This window comes from Suricata suricatta, chromosome X, assembly GCF_006229205.1.
Source record: "Suricata suricatta isolate VVHF042 chromosome X, meerkat_22Aug2017_6uvM2_HiC, whole genome shotgun sequence".
NCBI classification, from domain to species: domain Eukaryota; kingdom Metazoa; phylum Chordata; class Mammalia; order Carnivora; family Herpestidae; genus Suricata; species Suricata suricatta.
The window spans coordinates 91,217,785-91,224,119 of record NC_043717.1 but is presented as its reverse complement, the minus strand read 5'-3'; positions in this window follow the sequence as shown (position 1 = coordinate 91,224,119).

Genomic DNA, 6,335 nt, shown 5'->3' with positions numbered 1-6,335 from the left:
GGAAATTGAATAGACCAGTGCCAGACGTTTCTGGGGGAAAAATGTTTGTCAGTCCATCTTCGCATAATTGCCTCTTTTTTTTTTATAAATGTTAAGTGCAGAAAATTTCAATTAACACAGGGCTCATTACTTGGGTGAAAGTTAATGTAAGTTTTACTGTAACTGCCACTTCTTCAAAACTGCTGAGGCAGGGAATGCAGACTTCTCTTACCACAACTGAAAAGCTAGCCAAGCAGAAGAAACCAAACTAATAATGTGGCTAATATTGTCAACTGCTATACATACGCAGATAGAGGAAACCCATATTGACATAGTAATAATAAATATGTAAAAAAAGTTCATGGTTTACCAATAAAATCATTTACCATCTTGCTGACTTTACTGGAAAATGATGCTTTATAACCAGTTCTCAATTTGATTGATACCTAATTAAAAATTCACTAGGCTCACTTCATGCACCTCAAGCTATATTAAAGTCACTGCTATACCAATGGAGGCATAATATCATTTAAAACCAAAGCAAGTATGATCATTTATTTAAAGCTTAGAAATAGTTCTGCAAATCGCAGAGTTGCATAAAATCTGTGGCCATATACAGAAAAACAGCAATGTGGTTTAGTGGAAGAACTAGGGACTCAGAAGGACCTGGTCTCAATTCTGGCTCTGTAGTGTTCACATTGTGTGATATTGGATAAGTCACTTCTCTCTGGCCCCTGGTTCCATCACTGGTATAATGAAGGTAATATTTATTTTTTTAAATTTTAAAAATTAAAGAAAAATTTTTACTTTTTTGTTTATTTTTGAGCGAGAGAGAGAGAGAGAGACAGAGTACGAGCAGGGGAGGGGGAGAGAGAGAGACAGAGGCACAGAATCCAAAGGAGGCTCCAGGCTCCGAGCTGTCAGCCCAGAGCCCAACAGGGGCTCCAACTCACAAACCACGAGATCATGATCTAAGCTGAAGTCGGACACTCAACAGTCTGATCCACCCAGGTGCGCTTGTTTTTTTTTTTTTTTAAACCTCACAGGCTTTTTGTGAGATTTAATAAAATGATATATGTAAACCAGTTCAAATGATATAAAACAGTACCCCAAATGTAGTTCCAAAAACATTTAGTGAGCTCTTACCATATGCTAAGGACAACATGGTGCATAAGGATATATAAATAAACAAGCCAAAACCCTTGCCCTCGAGGAAATCATAGATGAGCTGCCAGAAAGAAATGCTAGTATGGTGTCATTAGAGTTGCTAGATAAAATACAGGATGCCCAGTTAAGTTTGAATTTGAGATAAGAAATAATTTCTAACACAAATATGTCCTAAATATCACATGAGACGTAGTTCTACTGGCAATTATTCATTATTCACCTGAAATTCAAATTTAACTGGGTGTCCTGTATTTTTCTTTACTAAATTTGGCAACCCTATTTATCATAAAGCAGCAGAATTATGTAGAGATGCTGTGCAGTGAAGAAATGAATGAATTCTGTCTTGACGTATCAGGGACTTCTTCATGAAAGAGATGAAGAGAGATGAACAAGCATTTGTGTGGGGTAGTGAAAGGAGGAGAGGGCATTTCAGGCAGAGAGAACAGCAGCAGCGCAAAGCAAGGAACACTTGGAGTGTGTAAGGAATTCTAGGCTTTCCAGGTTTTTCAGTGTTGTTGAAATGTCACATGTGAAGTAGAGAGTGACAAAATTCGAAGTCCTTGAAAAAGAATTTATATGGATATCATGAAGGGCCTTATGTGGACTTTAAAATGTTTAATCTGTATATGACAATAAAGATGGAGAGACTAGCCAGGGAGACTATGAGATTAAATTTTCTGGATGGATGAGTGGGTGGATACATTTGACCACAAGGACAAAATATTAGGCTTTCTCTATGTACAGAAAGGATGCTTACAGTACAGAAATTTTTATTATCAATAGTGAGGGTAGGGGGACAGGGAGAAAGAGAAAATGGAGCTATTATCTATGTTGGATCCTAGAAAGGGCAGGTAGGGGCCCTTTCTGAAGCTAGATGACTAATGAAATCATTTTATAATAAATAAACTAAGGAAATGAATGTAGACTTCACCCAGTGGGGAGTACATATAAATTTTATTACCCAAGGGTAGTATAAGCTGAAAAGGTACATAGAAGAAGTTTAAAAAGTGCTAATATATGGAAATAGATCCCAGGATGTAGGCCAAGCTATATATATTCAGTTCATCTCATATACATCTGGAGGGCTGGACAGGTGGGTAGCTAGTTATTAGTTTGGAGAAGTAAGCAAGGAGTTTGCTGGGCAGGTCAAATGACTGGATAATTGGACTGTGACCTTTACTCAAAGGTGTAATAGAGTCAGCTCATTCTGGCTCACAAAAGCCAATCATTAACTTTGGTAAATTTTGCAAGCTAATGTTTAAGTAGAGCCATTATTAAAAATTAAATTATATAAACTTATAATGAAAATTATATTAAAAACAAATACACAAAACTCATCACTTCTTAATTGTTTTACTACATTTTGCTCATATATGTTCTTGAGATTATTTACTTGTATTTTTGTGTGGAAATACTATATAATGTTGTACTAGTCCCAACTCTGTGTTCAGGGATGTCAATTTGATGGCTTGAAATTGGCCATAGTAGGAACAATTACACCATGGCAATCAACAAATACTATGAATAAGGGCTTTTTTCCTAAAAAAGCTGGTTGTTAAATATTTAGCATTTAGCTTTTGGGGAATAAAGGAGCCTGGTCCATCCCCATTACGTAGAGTAGTGGTAAGATTGTATTGTTAGGTTGAACCATATGAACTTGCTAGTATTTCATTATTTTGGTCTATACATATGATGATTCTGTATGGTTCAACCTAATGCAAAAAGGCACCCCTTCTTCTGGGCTGATAGAACCTTGAACCTAATACAAAAGGCACCCCTTCTTCTGGGTCTTTGGGCTGATAGAACCTTGAGCTAGGGAACACTCATTTGGCTAGTGGGCACTGGGCAGATCTCATCTCTCATCTTTCTTTCAGATTTTCTAAATCCACAAAATACAGAGTCATATGTGGGAGCCTTGTACCTACCTGTGGTAGACATTGCTAATTATCCCCTAAATATATTCTCCTTTCTTCATCAGCAACAGAACCCCAGTTCTTCAGCTGACTACATAGTCATCAAGAAGAACCACACTTCCCAGCCAGTTTAACAGTTAGGTGTAATCATGTAACTAAGTTCAGTCAATGAATTGCAAGCATAAGCAGTACATGCAACTTGTAAGAGATGTCCTTAATAAAAAGGGGTATGCCCTTCCCACTGCTTTTCTACTTTGTGCTGGATGAGATGGGATCAATTGTGGCTAAAACCCCAGCAGCCAACCAGGACTGTGAAATGATGATGGGAATAGAAGCAACACACAGGATGGAACAACAAAATAGGAATCTGCGGGGTATCATACCAGTCCTCCTTCAACACAAGAGGAAACTATGCCCCATGCTGTTTAAGTCACTATTACTTCCGTTTCATTTGTACTTTTCCATACAAAACTAATCCTAACCAGGAACTGCCTAATAGTTTTGAGGATTCAGTGTGATGATACAATTATCACAGTGCTTGACTACAAAGCACTTGCACAATACATATCTAATATTATTAGGAGCTCATCTTGGTAACAGAGAGAGTTAAGATCCACCAGCTTGATTTAGGTATAATGCTAGGGTGTGGAGAGAGGGATTATCAACAGCATGGTGGTGGGTTGACACTCAGGATGCTGCCATATTCTTTCGGGACAAATGTCAGAGTCTGAGGGAGAGGGAGAGCTCAAATAGTATCTAAAATGTACCAGCACATTCTGGTGTGGTATTTCTGTATGAGACTAAGAGTGCCAATACAGTAGGGCCCTGCTGCGGTAGTAGTGACAACACTAACAGTTTCACAGAAGTGGAGTGCTGTGACAGCAAATAGCAGTAGATTCTTTGCATGACAATGTGGTGGGCCCAGAGATAATGGCCAGGACCTGGTCTCCAGGAACCATGTGGAAATAAGGTCTAAGGCAGACTTTGCCAAAAACCCCAAGGGTCCTTCCTCCTCTATCCTTTACTATAACTAACTTGGGCCAGAAGGAGGAATTTAAAAGGGGTTAGCATTCCTCCAATTCTGCAAGTGGGAACTGATCCAGAGAAGGGTAGTTTTGTTACTGTTTTCTGTGTGTGTTTGTGTGTGTGTGTGTGTGTGTGTGTGTGTGTGTGTGTGTGTGTGTGACTGTTTTCTGTCCTAGGCTGGTGGTCTGGATAACACCTGTTGCTCATAAACCCAGGAATGACAAGCTGAAAATGAACCATGAAAGGTCAGGATGTTTATGTAGACCTATAGTCTTTGAAGTCAAGGGCCTGAAGAGTAATTTCCACACTCCTATACCCCGCTGAAGAGGCACCTACCCCCACCCTCTATTTGGAATTCTTGTGAAACTAACTGGCTCACTGAAGAATATGAACTTGCTAGGGGCATTAATGTGTAAAGGGTTCACATGTTCTAAATGTTGTTTCCAAGTTTGCTTTGTTGAGTTCTTTTTATTTATAATCTTCTGGTCCTTTTCAGTTTGTAAAATTTAGTCTATTAAAAAATTCCAATTTCGTATGTGATTCAAAGTTTGTTCTTTACTCTGTTGCTATCTAGATGAAGGAATTGGAAACCTAGGAGTAGATGCAGGGGTATAGTATTATTCTCCTCCATTCTTCTTCCCTCTCCTGCTTGTAATTTATCTTCTCCAGTATTACTGTCTAGCTGTCTGCTAGAGGAAGGGATATCCCCCTGGCCTCGCCTTGGCTAGATTTGCTTCTAGCTCATTCTAGTAGTTTCTGCTGCTACATTTACCCTCTATGTACATGGGTGGCACATGTGGCTCTCATGGGAGTGGTGGCTAGCTTCACTGAAGCGTCCTGATACTAAGAACTCTCCCAGAGAGGAGCAGCCTGGTCCCTCACAGTCATCCCCAGAAGTCCACATGCCTAACCTTTCTACTGGGTCGGTTGCCATGATTATTGGCTCTGAAGCTGCTTAGGTAGCATTAAGGCTCCTGCTCTTCTGCTTCATGCTCCTTCACCTGGAGTCACAGAACTGCTATGGTCCTTTTCTTTGACTTTTAAGGGCATTGAGGATCTATGGTAGGGGGGTATCATTCTGTTTTCCTCCAGATTACATTATGCTACAATCCTTTCACATCCTATTGGGATGGACTACCCCAGCAAATTGCCTGCCTTCAGAAATCTTTGGGTGAGGAGCACGCTCCAGCCTCCATATTCATAAACACTCTTTGCCCTTAGAGAACCTATATCACACTCCCTTAAGGATTCTCACCTTGTTGCACCCAAAGCTATGAAAGTAAGTATACAGGATCTACAGCTCTTCAAGCACCCTCCTAGAGAGCAAGATTCTAGTCCATTCTTCTTCCAGATTCTCTCCAAATCTATGAGAGTCTCTTGGGGGACCACCCACTATTTTACTTGGCTTTGGTGAGAGAGAAAAGACTTCTTTTTTTCTATAAGGTTGAAAACTCTAATAAGTTGCTCATTCTCTTCCTCCAGACCTCAGAGGAGTAGACTGGAAGTAGAGGGTGGTAAAGGATAGGAGATGACAGTATGTCCAATAAACCCTGGGGAAAATCTGGTACCATCTGTTGGACTATGACATAATTTAGGCTACAACACTTCAAGTCCAGAGCTAAAGTGCTGAGTTCAAATCCTGGCTCTTGCAGTTATAAACTGGTCACTGAACAGCTCAGTTAAGTTTTCCTTGCTTCAGTTTCCTCAGCTCTAAAATAGGGGTAATAATAGTATCTACATTACAGGGTTATTGTGAGAACTAATTGGATTAAGCTTTATAAAGTGCTTACTATCATGCCTGGTACATAATAAATGTCATGCAAGTGCTCATTGTTGCTATTGTTGTTACAGTTATTATTGTTATTGTCCTCAGCTTTGGACCATGGTCGCCAATTTTGGGACAATAATAGAAGTCCCCTTCAACATTTTGTTATGTTTGATGGATAGATCATGATGGAGAGATCATGAACCCAACGTAGGAACAAGGAAGGACATTTGGAATTGTTTATGGTAACACTTATTAAATTGAGGCTGAGCAAAGAAACAACTCACTGCATCTGTTTGAGTGTCCCACTAGAAAGATCAGGAAAATAATCTTGGGTGGGTTATTGGTCCATCTATCTCTACATAGTAAGTCAACAGGCTTCCCTTCTGGCAGAAGAGATATTGTGCCAGAAGGATATATCTATTCAAATTAGAAGCCAACACATTCTTAATAAATGCTCCACATGCACTAAAGTGAATTATATG